Raw genomic sequence first — 17,634 nt, forward strand, 5'->3', positions numbered from 1 at the left:
TGAAAAGCAAACATCAATATTAGCATCTACGGAAGTAGAGAGGTTACGAAGTTAGTATTAACTAAGCCTGATCTAAATTCCAAGTGCATCGGCCGAATTCTTGAACAATTATCAGAAGATGTTCAAATACAAATCCAGACACATATGTGGGCCACAAAGTATGGATACCAATTGCATTGTGTGGAATCCACGTGCATCGAACAGATCTAGATGAATCTGTGTGTCGGAATTTGTGTTCAAACATCTCTGTCCACAACACTGCTCATTGTGAAGCGCTTACCAAGTTCAGAAGCAGCCACCCGAACGTACAAATCCTGTCAGCCTTCATTATACTCTCTCATATCGAGCAACTCCCCAGACCAAACCACACACCCACTAATATCAGTTTGAGCAATACCCATACAAGAACAATCCTTCAAACAAGCCTCTTCACAATCCACCCGACTTACCTCAGTCCTGTTCACCAAAAATCGGGACGTGTCTGGCAATTTCAGCCTGGAAAACCTCCTAAACCCGGCAGTCACCGTACAATTCAACTCTGTCTTTGCCACACACCCACCTGACCAATCCAACCTATTCCACTCCACTGGGAATTTGGGTACAAACCCATCCATGCAATGACAAGTTGGTGAATCGTTCGTGTTGCAAATCCCATAAGGCCCACAAAGATCATAGGTATCACATAATCCGCTCGCAGTGTGATTACAGGAACCCACTCGCCGCTCCCCAGGTTCCATGTGAGGTGCTCAAGTAATCCTGATTGGTTCACGACAAACCTGGAAATGATATTACCATCATTGTTGAGAAACGTGTAGTATACAGAAGTTGTGTTGTATACGAAAATAGGATTAATGACGGTGGTGTTCTGTTTCAGTGGAGGACCTCCACCGAAACAAACACTGTCACATGGTCCACTTCGGTAAGAGATCATTCATCCTCGCCGAAGTACTAATTGGGGGAGGCCCTGGGGTCCACCCTGTATGTATAATCGCCCGTGGATGGATCTTGTAAACTATTCCACGACGTTAAGTACCACTCTTGGTTTTTTGAAAGATCCCATCCCAGTTTCATTCCGGGTACTAAAATATCACACGGGTAGTCGAAGCTTTGCCATGAATAATTCCCTGTATTGCTATCGACCACAACAAGGTTGCCGGTGTCTAGGAGTTTCAAAACAGGACTGGCTGATAATATTGTCGTATTTGAGGACCAAATGGGATTTGTTTGGTCTGAAGTGATGATTACGTTGCCAGTGGGGGTGATTGTGAGGACACCAGATGAATCTGTTATTGGGTTGTCCTTGTTTGCCACCCAAATGGGGGTCTGTAGTGAGACTTGCTTGAACCATATTCCAACGTGACTCAGAATGACTTTTCCCATGCGAAAGAGGAAGATGAAAGCGAAATGTATTTGGTTTAATTATTTGAGGCAGAGGTTTAAACACTCGGTAGTATTTTGTGGGAAACTGGTGGTGGAGTTGATTTACCCAAAAAAAAAACTGGGGGTGGAGTTTTCAATTAGCGGAGGACTCACTTGGGGTCACCTGAGGGTCGCTAAGGATGGCAATTGGCCCCCGCCCCCAACTCGATCGGGGCGAGTTTTCGTAATTTTTTTGGGTACCGGAGTGAGTTTGGGGAATTTTTTTTAAAAGCCCAATCGGGGTTGGTCGGGGTTGGGATGATGTTATCCGGCCCCGTTACCTGCCCCAAAACATGTTATATTGTTATGCATAAAATTTTATTTTCTACCCTTATTATTTTACCATTATACTATCGAATAATATTTTTATCCTTATTTTTTTAGAATGACATTTTTGTGATCAAAGCATTCATTTGTTATTAACGGATGCACTAATTAATCAGACGGTCTAGAGAACAAGGGTTGGCATGATTCTTTAATGTGAGCTTCATTTTATACAGAGTGGGATTTATCTCGGTCCTACTTATCAATATGAGCCATTCATTTTGTATAGGCCGTGATGAAGCGGTTTTTGGTCACCTCCGGAAGAGGGGTACCTCAACCGTCCATCTAGTCCTTCAGCGTGATAAAACGGCTTCCTTCATTCTCGATTAACGACCTGCAATACAAAACAAAAAAGCTATGGGCACCGGCGTGGCTGTCGCCATCACCCCTCCGATGCCTAAGTTAGTCGATCTGCTTTAGAAGAGAATATGGACTGAGTATGAGTTCTGTAGTTTTTTGCATTGCGTACCTTTGTGAGGTGAAGATGTGATCTTTATATAGGCATTTCGGGAGGAATCCTTTGGGACCGGGACTCTTAAGTCTCATCCGCTCGTGGCAGGTATAGATAGGTGTTGGAGTGTCCTCCTTACCTTAGGAATCCCTTGATTCTTATCAAGTTTGAGGAGTCCCTTCACCTTTGGACTCTTGTACCTGCTTATCAGGTTAAGAGTCCTTACGGTGCTGGGACCTCTTGGGCTTATCCGCACATGACGGAAATAGGTTGGAGTATCCTCTGTACCTAGGACTTCGTAGGTCCTTATCAGGCTTGAAGAGTCTCTTCACCTTTGGACTCTTGTACTTGCTTATCAGGTTAAGAGTCCTTACGGTGCTGGGACCTCTTGGGCTTATCCGCACATGACGGAAATAGGTTGGAGTGTCCTCCTTACCTAGGACTTCGTAGGTCCTTATCAGGCTTGAAGAGTCCCTTCACCTTTGGACTCTTGTACTTGCTTATCAGGTTAAGAGTCCTTACGGTGCTGGGACCTCTTGGGCTTATCCGCACATGACGGAAATAGGTTGGAGTGTCCTCCTTACCTAGGACTTCGTAGGTCCTTATCATGTTTAGGAGTTCTCCTCTCCTTTGGATTCTGTGATTGTCATCAAGGTTAGGAGTCTTCATGGTGGATGAATCTTTGTGGTTATCCTCTAAGACTTGCGGCCTAATCTCTTCTGATGAGATAAGGTTCTGGTTGTTCTATGAGTCCCATAGACTGTATGAACTTCTGCTGTGGAGTGTTTTATGAGTCTCTGGCTGCAGGTTTGTCATATTTGACGAGCTCACCTGGTGAGCTGAGCTTGGTATCTTTCTATAAGCTGTGCTCGTGAGCTAGCCTCCATCCTTGGACTGGTTTAATAGAGGCTAGCTATTATAGGCTAGATTCCATGTTCTTGGGACTCTAGCTCGAGCCCTTTAGGCTGTGCTCGTGAGCTCTTTGGTTTGAGCTGACCTTGGGATGACCTTTGCCCTTAGGCTGGTCCACTGAGCTCAGTTCTTCAAGCTAAGCTCCATGTCACTAGGTCCCCTACATGGCCCTTCATGTTGTTCTAGGCTTCCTAGTCTGGGCTGACCTTGGGAGGTTATTTCCTACTTATCAGCTACTCCCCTGTTTCGGAGTAAGAACATAAGTGAAGATTTGGAAACACTATTTGATCTGGAATCGACGACCATGCCGGCCTATCCTATGTATCATGTGTGATTTTCATCAGGTTGCGATGTACATAGCCGTTGCGATGTACATAGCCGTTGCTTGTTTCAGGGGAATTTTGTGAACCCTTAGTCCTATGATCACGTTGTGGTGTTTGACCTCATTGAACAGCTTTGCCGGCCAGCCTTGCTGAATAACAAACCGATGAGAATGTTCAGGGGAATGAACAGAGCGCACCCTTTTACTTTGATCTACACCCATCTATAGTAGTGGTTTTAACCTTGGGGGTGTTTGCCTTTAGCATTGCTAAGCAGCAATGCTTGTGGCAGAGCAAAGAAAAATATATATTTTTGATGTTCGAGGGAGATAAGCTTTAGTAAAACCTGCTCTTGCTCTAGAGCTTTACATTAGCTCTGTCCTTTGCTAGTTCCCTTAGGAATACCTTGGAATAGCTCAGATGGGAGGGTACTAATTTATTTCAGGCACTCCCCAATCCTTTGAGTGTGGAGTTGTTGAAAAACAACTTGGTACTTGTGAGCTTGTGTTCTCTTAGTACTGATTTTGTGTTGACATTTCGCCTTAGATTTTGGTTCATCAATAGCTTTTCGGCCGAGTGGGCTTGAAGGCCACTTCCCTCAGACTTGCGTTTCAGAGTTCACGGAGCTCTGGCCGAGTGGGCTTATAAGCCACGTCCCTCTGACTTTTAGCCCCTTGGGACTCTTTAATGCTTATTTAATAAGCCATGGTGCGAGCGGCTCACGGGCCACTTTTTGTAAATTACAGTCTAGCGCTCTTTGAGCTCTGACTCTTCAAGGCTTATTTAATAAGCCCTGGGGCAAGCGGCTCATGGATTGTTGAGTGTCAATGCTTGTTTTTAGAATGGTTATTCTATGCTTTAGCATAAGGTTTGCTCATGCCTTAGCATGAAACTTGGAACAACATTTCATGCCTTTAGCATGAGATTTGCTCACGCCGTAGCATGAGACTTTAAACAACATCTCATGCCTTAGCATGAGACTTTAGAATAACATCGCATGCCTTAGCATGAGATTTGCTCAAGCCTTAGCATGAGGTTTGCTCAAGCCTTAGCATGAGACTTAGAATAATATCTCATGCCTTAGCATGAGACTTTAAACAACATCTTATGCCTTAGCATGAGGTTTCCTCATACCTTAGCATGAGACTTGAAACAACATCTCATGCCTTAGCATGTGACTTTAGAATAACATCGCATGCCTTAGCATGAGATTTGCTCATGCCTTAGCATGAGGTTTGCTCAAGCCTTAGCATGAGACTTAGAATAATATCTCATGCCTTAGCATGAGACTTTAAACAACATCTCATGCCTTAGCATGAGGTTTGCTCATACCTTAGCATGAGACTTAGAATAACATCTCATGCCTTAGCATGAGACTTTAAACAACATCTCATGCCTTAGCATGAGGTTTGCGTATACCTTAGCATGAGACTTAGAATCGCACCTCATGCCTTTAGCATGAGGGTTGCTCACTCTTTAACATGAGATTTGGAATAGCACCTGGTTTGCTCATGTCTTAACATGAGACTTGGAACAGCACCTCATGCCTTTAGCATGAGGTTTGCTCACGCCTTTAGCATGAGGTTTGCTCATGCCTTAGCATGAGACTTGAAATAGCATCTCATGCCTTTAGCATGAGGTTTGCTCACGCCTTAGCATGAGACTAGAAATAGCACCTCATGCCTTTAGCATAAGATTTGCTCATGCCTTAGCATGAGACTTGGAATAGTACCTCATGCCTTTAGCATGAGGTTTGCTCACGCCTTAGGATGAGACTTGAAATAGCACCTCATGCTTTTAGCATGAGGTTTGCTCACGCCTTAGCATGAGGTTTATTTCGAAGCTTATCTCATGCCTTTAGCTTGAGATCTGGAACAACATCTCATGCCTTTAGCATGAGGTTTCCCATAGTCTTCATTTTTCAAGGTGTCCTTAGCTGGCCTTAGAGGTATCGAGTTAGTAATTGAACTCTGGGTTATTATTCCAGAGCTCTTTTGGTCTAGGCTAAGGAGGCTTGTAGGCTACACTTTCATGTTTTTAGCCTGAGCTCCGTAAGCTCAGGCCCTTCAGTGCCTACGTTGGGGCTGGATCAAGCGGACGTGTCAACACTTTTGAAATTATATGCCGGTTTGAGCTCTGCGAGCTTTGACTCTTTGATAATCAATATGTTGCATAGCCTTAGCTACGTTCTTGAGCTTGGAAATATTTCTTGAGCTCCTTTTATTGCATAGTTGTGCTACGTCGTTTGAGCTTGGAAATTTTCCTAAGCTCTTTTTATTGCATAGCCTTAACTATGTCTTTTGAGCTTGGAAATTTTCCTAAGCTCTTTTATTGCATAGTTGTGCTACGTCGTTTGAGCTTGGAAATTTTCCTAAGCTCTTTTTATTGCATAGCCTTAGCTACGTCTTTTGAGCTTGGAAATTTTCCTAAGCTCTTTTATTGCATAGTTGTGCTACGTCGTTTGAGCTTGGAAATTTTCCTAAGCTCTTTTTATTGCATAGCCTTAGCTACGTCTTTTGAGCTTGGAAATTTTTTCTGTGCACCTTTTATTGCATAGTTGTGCTACGCAAAGCTGATATCAACCCTTGGGTTGAGCTTAGCTCTTGTCAGAGCTGTTAGGTTCAAGCTATGTGAGATTTTCTAAGTTGGCTGGCTTTTTAAGAGGTTAGGTTTTCCATATCTGTCCCCTCGTAGGGTCAACTTTTATGGGAAGGAGATCCTCTGCTCAGAGGTTTCTCAATCTGACCAAGGTACTATGATACTTGGCCATTATCATCCCCTCTTGCTTTAGGACTTTTAATTCTGTTAGAATTAGGTCCTTACTTAGCATCTGGGCTATCATGCTTATCCCATAGGACTCTTTAAGCATATCCTGTGGGATCTTTTCTTTGAATTGACTTGCTAAGTCCTTAGATATGTATATCGAGCTGGCTCTCTTGTGATCGAGCTGGTTTTAATGTGCTGAGCTGCACTGTGGTGCTTGCTATGCTTGTCCCTTGGGATGAGTTGGTCTGGTTTATACTCAGCTTCAGGTATTCTCCTATTTCTTTAGACTTGGTTAGGTCAGGAAAAGAGAAACACTTGAGACGGTGATTACTTTCCGTGCTTTTATCTGGCACATCGAATGCGAGCAACATGGGTCATTTTTTGGGCATGTAGCCTAATTGCAACTATTGGTTGTAACCTTGGGCAACCCTATCCCTTAGGATTGTCTTTACTTGAACTTTTTGTGTTGAGTTGAACATGATGATCTGCTTGGCCTAACTAAGCTGTGCTCAAGGAGACCATGTCCCTTAGGACTTTTAGTTGAGCTCTTCTGTCATGTGTTATTGTGTTGGCTGAGCTTATCTCTTAAGATCAGCTAGTCTTAAATCTTTATCCCTTGGGATTGTTGATGGGCTAGGTTCTGTTGTCCAATTGGGGTACTCGTATTGAGGTACTCTCCTGAGTTATCCCTTAGGATATTTTATATTTGTCACCTCCCGTAGGAGGTGTTTCAGCCACCTTAGACGATCAAGATCCTTTGTTGGAGTAACTTGGTGGTCCACATAGCTAGGCTGATGATGGCGCCATGTCAATCCTCGAAGATGATCAGATAACGTTGCCTTTCATGCTCAGCTCTCTGAACGAGCCTGAGCTCTTATCTGTGTATCTCCTTAGAAATTTTCTTGTTTCCGTAGAGGTGAGTTACTCATTCACTGCTATTGTCGTGACAATTTTGCACTTGCAATTGTTCTATGGAGAAAATCATGTGCTTTAGCAGTTATGTTCTTTTGAGCAAACCTTGGTTGCTCAATTTGACTTTTCGCATAGTCTAATTTTGGGGCCTTGAGCTGTGACCGAGCAAGTTTGCTGATCATGCTTAAGTTTTTAACACTTATGTAGCTTTTGACGTTTGGCTGAGGTGCGCGGGCTGTGCCCAATTTTTCAGTATTTAATTCCCTTAGGATTGGGCTTTACCCATTGGTTGTCCAAGCTCCGTAAGCTTTTTATGGCTGGGTAAGCTTTGTCAGTTGAGCTTAGGCTTGCTTCCAAAGCTCTTTAAGCTTTTGAGCTAGCCATACTTCCTACTCCCCCAAGTGTTAAGGTGTTGGAAAAATAGCTTAACACTTATAGATTGTTTAATTGTTTCATGTGGGCCATTGGCCCTATGACTAGTTGCCCCTTTTACCATCGCCTTTTAAGGACTGTCGTCGTTCAGTGCGCGTTTGGATTTGTTGTGGCGTTAGAGCGAGGAGCTGTCGAGAGCCGTTGCCCGTTTATGTTTTGTCGAGCATGGGGATTGCTATGTATTTGAGCTTTGAAGGCTATGGTATGTCTGTGAACTTGAAAATTTTCCTAATCTTATTTTATTGCATAGCCTTAGCTACGTCTTTTGAACTAGGAAATTTTCCTGAGCTCCTTTTATTACATAGCTGTGCTAGAGCTTGGAAATTTTCCTAAGCTTCTTTTATTGCATAGCTGTGCTACATCTATGAGCTTAGAATTTCGTGTGCGTGCTTCCCCTTTGTGTAATAAAGGAAGCTTAGCACACGATCTCATTTGGTATTGCCTGAAGAGGTATTAGAGATTTGTACATCTCTTAATGATCCACTGGGTTCGTGGAACCTTTGAACATCGCCATCTGTAGCATCTCGAACTCCTTTGGGAGCGGAGGCCTTATTATTTTGGCTGTGAAGGGAGAGTCAGTGACTCGAATTAACTTTTCCACGGTAGTGGTAGCTTTCCCTTTAACTTGTTTAATCAGCCCATCGATTTGGGTTTACCTCCATAGAAGGGCTTCTTGGGAGAGATTTTTGATCTCTCTCGATGCAACTCGATCGCCTGTTTTCGGGATCGGTATTACCGTTCCTTTTTTGTTCTTCAAGTGGACTGACGAATCAGCTTTTGTCTTCAGCTCCGACCTGATCCTCTTTGAGGCATATTAAGTCCTTGTAGGACTATATCTCGTAGATTGCGGATTACCTTTTTGTGGAATATTGAGTCATTGTAAAACTGTATCTCGTAGATTCCAGATTTCCTCTTTGTGGAATGAGGGGTCCTGCCTTAGCTAGGAATCTTTATGCGTCCCTGATTACGTATATCAGGGATGTTTCGTGCTTATCTTATTTGATGGCATCCTTTATCCCTTAGGATTTGGGTCTTTCCTTATCCCGTTGGGATATCTTTACTGGAATAAGTATATTCTTTGGATAATATTAAGAATATTATCCTTCCCTTTATAGCTATGGATCAGAGCTGGTTCTTGGACCTTATGACAGCTTCGTCTGATGAGCAAAGCTGGCATACTCTGACTTTTGCTTCAGATGAGATGACACAGAGAGGTCCAGGTAAGGTTGGTTTCTACTCCCCAAGTCTGTGATTCTTGTAGTGCTGACCTCCTTAGGTCTACCATACTTATCATGGACTTTCGTCCAAATTGGTGAGTTATTTGTTTAACTCCTCATTCATTCGTGTCGCATCCGTTCACCCTTGGGTTAAAACTTCCACTCGATCTTGCAAGGGTTCGATTACTCCTTGCATAATATCAGCTTATTTCAGGCGGCGAATGACGTTAGATCGACTCACCGTGGTGAGGTATCCTTCACCTGAACTTCTGAAGGAGATGGATTGCGACTCTTTAAAAGTGACTGAGTATCACTTTCTAAAGCCGTTAATTGAGTATCCAGTGTGGAAACCGTTCACCATGAAGGGTTGAGAATGATTTTCGTTTCCCACAGACGGCGCCAGCTGATGAGAATGATTTTCGTTTCCCACAGACGGCGCCAGCTGATGAAGCGGTTTTTGGTCACCTCCGGAAGAGGGGTACCTCAACCGTCCATCTAGTCCTTCAGCGGATAAAACGGCTTCCTTCATGCTTGATTAACGACCTGCAATACAAAACAGAAAAGCTATGGGCACCGGCGTGGCTGTCGCCATCACCCCTCCGATGCCTAAGTCAGTCGATCTACTTTAGAAGAGAATATAGACTGAGTATAAGTTCTGTAGTTTTTTGCATTGCGTACCTTTGTGAGGTGAAGATGTGATCTTTATATAGGCATTTTGGGAGGAAACCTTTGGGACCGGGACTCTTAAGTCTCATCTGCTCGTGGCAGGTATAGATAGGTGTTGGAGTGTCCTCCTTACCTTAGGAATCCCCTAATTCTTATCAGGTTTGAGGAGTCCCTTCACCTTTGGACTCTTGTACCTGCTTATCAGGTTAAGAGTCCTTACGGTGCTGGGACCTCTTGGGCTTATCCGCACATGACGGAAATAGGTTGGAGTGTCCTCCTTACCTAAGACTTCGTAGGTCCTTATCAGGCTTGAAGAGTCCCTTCACCTTTGGACTCTTGTACTTGCTTATCAGGTTAAGAGTCCTTACGATGCTGGGACCTTTTGGGCTTATCCGCACATGACGGAAATAGGTTGGAGTGTCCTCCTTACCTAGGACTTCGTAGGTCCTTATCATGTTTAGGAGTTTTCCTCTCCTTTGGATTCTGTGATTGTCATCAAGGTTAGGAGTCTTCATTGTAGGGAGGTATTCCCGAACAGGTGCAAAATGAACCCGAGCACGATCAAAAAAAGGGTCAACGCACTGTGGACCAGTGATATGAGAAGTCAATGGTCCAGAGAGGTTGTACGATTCTCGGTGCAATAACATGAGACGTTATTAGGACCAAATACAAGGAAAATGACATGAGATGCCACTGTTCATAGAAACTTGTTCGGCAAGATAGAGTCGAACAGGAGAAGAGCTCCTTACAAAGGATATGGTTCAAATTGTTTCCTTAGGACCAGTAACACGTGAGGTAATTGGTCCAGGCCATCTGTTCGGCCATGAGATGGCCGAACAGAGAGAGAAGTACTATTTGAGGGAACATTCTAGAAGGTTCCAGAGTAGTCATGTCCCATAAAGGGATAAAGATCCCAAGAATATAGGATCTGAGAAAGATACCCAACGAATATGGGATGTTCGGCTCTTAAAGGAAAAGAATCCTAAAAGGACTCTTTTCCTTTAAACTGATAAAGGAAACGAGACTCCTTGATATCCTGGGTTTCCTATACGAGTTAGGAATCCTATGGCAACATGGATGCTTGGACAGCAAGCATCCATAAATCTATAAATATGAGGTAAACCTAGAGGTGAAAGGTACGCAATACACTGCATTCTATTTGCTTTCCTATTGATAATTAGGGTTTGATTGCTAGTACGTGATACTAACAAAGGCATCGGAGGACCTTTGCCACGAGAGGCAAAGGTGCACTCACTCCTTGTCTGTTTTGCAGGATAGGGGTTTCATTGACAAATTAGGGTTACGTTCAAGAGGCACGTGAAGCCGTTGCATTCCAGTGCTATTTATAGCACTACTTGAATTTATCCACCTACAATTGGCGCCGTCTGTGGGAAACGAAAGAGTTCCCTTTGAAATACGACCATGGTGGAAGTAGAGCCAGTAACGCCACACGACCCGAAGGATGTGCTAATTGGAGGAGGGGATAAGTCTCCACCCGGGGCTCCGAGAAAGCCCGAAGGAGGACACAAAAGGACCACGAGTAAGGGCCACCCCCTTACTATCCACGGCAACTCCAGAAATAGAGATGGAGAGACGGCATCGAAGTCCACGAGAAGGACTAAATCCCATCGAGGGGATGAATCGATTGCACACTCCAAAAGTGTATACCGTAGCGAAGACGTTCTTGATAAGAAGAGACAAGAAATCGAGGAGTATGCTCGTTTGATCAAAAAATGAGAACATGAGATCAGAGAATTAGAGAAAATCAGAGAACATCCGGAGGACTCTGGACTATCTCGAAGAAATTCTAGAGGTAGTCAATACGCTCTGGTGCAGTATCAAAAGGCTCCTTCACGAGGAAGGAGGAGCAGAAGCAGAAGTCTGACCCCGAGGCGACATAAAACTTCTCCACGAAAAGGGAGGAACAGGATCCGAACACCCGAGCGAAGGAGGGTATCTCCAAGAAAGAGGAGAAGCAGAGGTCGGAGTTCTACCCCCGAAGAAGAAGGGAGTAGAAAACATCATAGGGACAGGTACGAGAGACCTGATTCCGATTGGGAACGAATTAGATCCAAGAAAGGACCGGAGGATGAAGCCATGACTGCACGGGAAGCAGCACGGAAAGCACTGCAGAATATAGCATCCTCCCCTTTTGCAAAAAAGTTACAGGAGGCTAGATTGCCGACCAGGGTAAAGCACGGGACATTCATCCTCTACGAGACAGATACTGATCCCGTGGCCCATATACAGCATTATCAGCAAGCAATGTTTATGCATGAAGGGGATGATGCAATTATGTGCAAGATGTTCCCGTCGAGTTTGGGGAAGGTTGCTCTGTCCTGGTTCCACAAATTGGGCTCACGCTCCATCCGAACATGGGTGCAATTGGCCGAGGAATTCACTGCACGGTTTTTGACGAGCAGGAAAGCTCCCAAAACCTTTGAGAGTCTTTCTTTTATGAAGCAAGGAGAGGACGAGCCGATCAGGGCTTATGCAAAGAAGTACTGGGAAACCTTCAACGAGATTGAAGGATGTAGTGAAGAATACGCAATAGCCACGTTCAAAACAGGCTTGCCTGTTCGGGGGGAACTGCGTAAATCTCTAAACATGAGTCCCGTGCAGACATTGGCAAAATTAATGGAGAGAATTGAGCAGCACGCCAGGAACGAGGACGACATCCTACGAGAGGATGGAAAGTTGGCCGCCGAGCAAGTAAAGGGGTCTATAAAGAAAGCTGACAAGCCAGAGCCCAAGACTTATCGTGAGAGGAAAGATTATGGGCAGGCGAAGAAAGAGCAGTACAAGGATAAACAAGCCCCGGATCCCAAGTCATTCGTTTCAATAAACACGGTTTGGAAAGAGCCCATTTACAGGATTCTTTATCGAATAAAGAATCAACCATATTTCAAATGGCCCCCAACTCTTGGTGGGAATAAAGATGCAAAACGAGCTACGAATCAGCACTACAGTTACCATAAGGACTGGGGTCACATGACTGAGGACTGTGAGATGTTTAAACGGCATCTTGATGATTTGGTCTCACGAGGTTACCTCAAAGAATTTGTCCAAAAGGATTCCAAGGATAAAGACAAGGCAATGGAATTGGATTACGAACAGAATCCAAAAGGGATAATCCATATGATACATGGATTGGCCGAACCCTATACGAGAAATGAGGTGAGATTGCTTCAGACATGAGTGAAACATGACCAGCATGTAATGCAGTTGGGGAAGAAAAGAGGTCGCAACGAAGGGGCAAGCAACGAGGGCATAGTTTTTACTGATGAAGATCTGGGAGGAGTCCAGGTACCTCACAATGATGCTTTGGTCATAACCCTACGAGTTGGGGAATATGATATGGAGAGAATCCTGGTGGATTCAGGGAGTTGCACCGAAGTGCTATACTATGATGCGTTCAAGAAACTGGGGCTCACACAAGAAGATTTGGTACAATCAGCAACTCCACTGGTCGGATTTGGAGCAGGAGCAGTTTGGCCGTTAGGCAAGGTAACTCTGCCTGTTCGGGCTGGGACAGTGGTGCTACGAACCGACTTCTTAGTGGTGGATGTACCGTCTTCCTATAACGTGATTATAGGAAGGACATGGTTGCACAAGATGAGGGCAGTCTCTTCAACTTTCCATCAGATGGTAAAGTTCCCAGGGTCTAATGGGATTGAGCACATCAAAGGTAACCAAAAAATAGCTCAACAATGTTTGGTATCCATCATAAAAAGAGTCCATAATGCCCACCATGTTAATACTGTGGAAATTCCGGATCTGCCGACCATTGAGGATATTGGAAAAGACCCAACCGAGAGGGTAGTTGAGGATTTGAAGAAAACACCGATCAACGAGACTGATCCAGATAAGTATTTTCTAATTGGGGAATCACTGCCAGAAGAGGAAGAGAATGAACTGATTAGTTTGTTGAAAACCTATGTCGATGTATTTGCTTGGACACCAGAGGAGATGCCTGGGGTGAATGCAGATGTTATCTGCCATCACTTGAATATAGATCCACAGCATAAACCGGTCATTCAAAAGAAACGAAGGGCAGCCGTACAGCACGTTGACGCTGTAATTGAAGAAGTAGATCACTTGTTGGAAGCCAAGGCAATAAGGGAAGTTTATTATCCAGAGTGGCTATCAAATACTGTTGTCGTCAAGAAAAAGAACGGAAAATGGCGTGTATGTGTTGACTTCACAGATTTAAACAAGGCGTGTCCTAAAGACAGTTTTCCTCTTCCAAGGATTGACCAGTTGGTGGATGCAACAGCAGGATATGGACGGATGAGTTTCCTCGATGCATATCGAGGATACCATCAAATTGCAATGTTTGGGCCAGATCAGGAGAAGACGTCTTTTATTACACCACGAGGGTTGTACTGTTATAATGTCATGCCTTTTGGATTGAAGAATGCAGGGGCAACGTATCAGAGACTGGCGACCATCATGTTTAGAAAATTGCTTGGCAAAACTATGGAGGTCTACATAGATGACATGGTGGTAAAGAGTAAATCTGGGCAAGGCCATATTGCAGATTTGAGAGAAGCTTTCGAGATTTTGAGAAAATACAAGTTGAAACTCAACGCCTCGAAGTGTGCGTTTGGAGTCGGCTCTGGAAAGTTTTTGGGCCATCTTGTAACTCTAAGGGGAATAGAGGCAAATCCCGACCAGATAAAGGCCTTACAAAATCTGGAAAGTCCTCGGACAACGAAAGAAGTCCAACGATTAACTGGGATGGCAGCAGCTCTTAATCGATTTATTAGCCGATCAAGTGACAAGTGCAGACCTTTCTTTCAGCTGTTAAAGAAAAGGGAAGGGTTCGAATGGGGAGCAGAATGTAAACAAGCCTTTCAGGATCTAAAGGGATATTTGGCCTCTCCTCCCCTTCTTTCGACTCCAGAAGCAGGTGAGTCTCTAATTTTATACTTAGCTGTTTCTGAGCATGCCGTAAGTGCAGTACTTTTAAGAGATAAGGGATCTGAGCAAATCCCAGTCTATTATGTGAGCAAAACTTTGTTAGATGCCGAAACAAGGTATTTGCCCCTCGAGAAATTGGTTCTAGCACTAAGGACAGCAACTAGAAAATTGCCACATTATTCCAGAGCCATAAAGTTGTGGTTTACACTGAGTTCCCATTAAAATCATTGCTCCGAAAGGCAGATTTCTCGGGAAGGATCTCAACTTGGTCCGTTGAGTTGAGCCAATATGACATCGACTATCAGCCGCGCACAGCAATCAAAGGCCAGGTGTTGGCAGATTTTGTGGCAGAATTCTCACCTGCGGTTGCACCTCTGCCTCCTACGAGAAAGGAGTGTGAAGCAAAGTCTCCTGTAACGAAAAAACAGGCATTAGCCGAACAAGATCCCCTGGAATGGAAGCTGTTCGTTGACGGGTCAGCTTGCAACACCGGTTCAGGAATAGGGGTAGTACTTTATCCCCCTGAAGGATCAATGTTGGAATTATCAGTTCGCCTTGGGTTCAATGCATCCAATAACGTGGCGGAGTACGAGGCAATTTTAGCTGGTTTGAGAAGTGCAAAAACCCTAAAAGCCGAACATGTTAGGGTATATTGTGATTCACAGCTTGTAGTCCATCAACTGTCCGGGCAATATGAAACCCGGAGCGAGAAGATGGCGGCATATGTACAGGTGACCAGAGATCTGCTCGATACCTTCGAAAGGGTGTATATTGAGCAGATAAGTTCTGGAAAGAATGCTCATGCAGATTCATTGGCATGGTTAGCCGCAGCTGTGCCATCTGAGTTTAAAAGAAAAATAGCCGTGGAGTATCTGACTGAGCCGAGCATTGGGAAAAGTGTGGAGATGGTCTTGGACGTGAACCAAGGACCAAGTTGGATGGACCCAATAGTGGAGTTTTTACGAGATGAAATACTCCCTTTGGACAAAAAGGAGGCACATAAAATCAGGACCAAATCTGCTCGGTTCTGGTTATCCCCAGAGGGAAAACTATATAGGAAATCTTTTACAGGACCCTACTTGCTTTGTGTGCATCCTGAGATGGTGCAAAAGTTCCTCCACGAAATTCACGAGGGGACTTGTGGAAGCCATGCTGGTGGTCGGTCCATAGCCCACCGAGCAATCACCCAAGGGTATTGGTGGCCGTACATGCAAGAAGATGCTAAGGTGTACGTAAAAATTTGTGAGAAGTGTCAGAAATTTTCACCAATGATTCGAACACCAGCCGAGGACCTGGTGCCGCTGACAAGTCCCTGGCCGTTTGCTCAGTGGGGAATGGACATAGTGGGTCCACTACACAAGGCAACTGGGAATCGAAAATTCCTACTAGTTGCAACAGATTACTTCACTAAGTGGATTGAGGCTGAGCCATTGGCCAAGATCACTGAACCTATGATAGAAAGGTTCGTGTGGAAAAGCATCATAACTCGTTTTGGGGTACCTTATTCGTTGATTACAGACAATGGGTCGCAATTTCAGAAGAAATTCAAAACTTTCTGTGCCCAGTATGGGATAAGAAATTATTATTCGACTCCAGCTTACCCTCAAAGCAACGGACAAGCAGAGACTTCAAACAAAACAATCCTTGATGGGATTAAGAAACGTTTGGATAAAGCAAAGGGAAAATGGCCCGATGAATTGCCATTGGTCCTATGGGCATACCGAACAACGCCTAGGAGGTCTACGGGCGAGACCCCCTATTCATTAGCATATGGAACAGAGGCTGTTATTCCATTAGAAATAGGTCTGCCGACCAACAGGACCACTTTGGTTGAAAGTGGAGGAAATGACAGAGCCTTGGAGATTGAGTTAGACTTTGCCGAGGAACGACGAGAACGGGCCTTGGTGCACTTGGCCTCATACCAAGAGCAGCTCATCAAAAGTTATAACAAGAATGTACACCCACGAGAGTTTGGTGTTGGAGACCTTTTGCTACGTAAAGTGCTCGGCAATACTAAAGTGGCTAATGAGGGAAAGCTAGGGGCAAATTGGGAAGGCCCATATCGAGTTACAGAAATCGCAGGCATTGGGGCTTATCGATTGGCAGACTTGGATGGGAACCCAGTGCCAAGACCTTGGAATGTCCATAATCTAAGAAAGTTTTTTATATAATTTTTCTTTATGCACATCGTGATTGTGTGGGAGTTACGAATAAAACTCTCTTGTGTTCTAGTTTTGTTATTTTTACAAGGGATACGAGTAACGCCCTCTTGGGTTTTACAGTTTATGAATGAAGTTACGTTTTTTGTCTAGACTGCTGTTTTCTTGGTATTTGTTTTAAATACGAATCATGACATTGGTTTCCCTCATTCGTATTGGGGAGCAGGGTATAGGATATCCATTTAAGTACGTGACATTTGAACACAAGTTCGAAACACTTGTGTGAACTTCAAACAAGTACGTGATACTTTAAAGTACGTGACACTTGTAAGAACGCAAGTACGAAATACTTGAGAATTGTTCTAAGCACGAGAAACAATTGTATGAAAGCATACGAGTATATGCACCAACAGTCCACAGCATACGAAAATATGCACAAACTTGAAAGCATACGAATATATGCATAAAAGTACGTGAAACTTTTATAAACTTGAAACGATTTAAGTACGAAATACTTAAACATCTTAAAACACCCATGACAGAAACATATGGAAAAGGTATCTTGACAGGAATCATTCAAAACAGATGTGAAGAACGACAGAGCTCATTCATCTTCTGTAAGATCTTGGACAGCTGCAGGAGTAATTATAGGAGCTACTGGAGCAGCCAGCTCTTCTGTGGGATTTTCGTCTCCAAGTTGACCATCACTGACTTCCTTTTGGCCAGGATTGGTCATATCAACTTGAGGCTCCACTTCAGAAACAGGTTGCTCAGCAGACACGTTCACCACCTGCTCATCAATCAACTCCTCTGCAATATCTTCCTCCTGACCAGCAGCACTGGGTAGTTCAATGTTGGTCCAGAGAGGAGATGATTCAGGAATCTCAGCTTTGGCAAGGCAAGCTGTCCAAGAGGCCACCCAGACTTGGTCTTGTATCCCAGGCATTTGGCTTGTGTAGCTTTCCGTGGCCACCTTGATTCCTTCATTATACCCCTTCTCGAGAGCAGCTTTGGCTTCCGTCTGGCTCGCTTCCAATTCTTTCAGAGTTTGATGTAAGCTATCCTCAGCTCTCTTCAGTTGTCCTTTGAGTCCATCAGCTTCTCCCAAAGCTTGGTTTCTTTCTCTCTCAAGC

Source organism: Rhododendron vialii, chromosome 13a (assembly GCF_030253575.1).
Source record: "Rhododendron vialii isolate Sample 1 chromosome 13a, ASM3025357v1".
In the NCBI taxonomy this organism is placed as follows: Eukaryota; Viridiplantae; Streptophyta; class Magnoliopsida; order Ericales; family Ericaceae; genus Rhododendron; species Rhododendron vialii.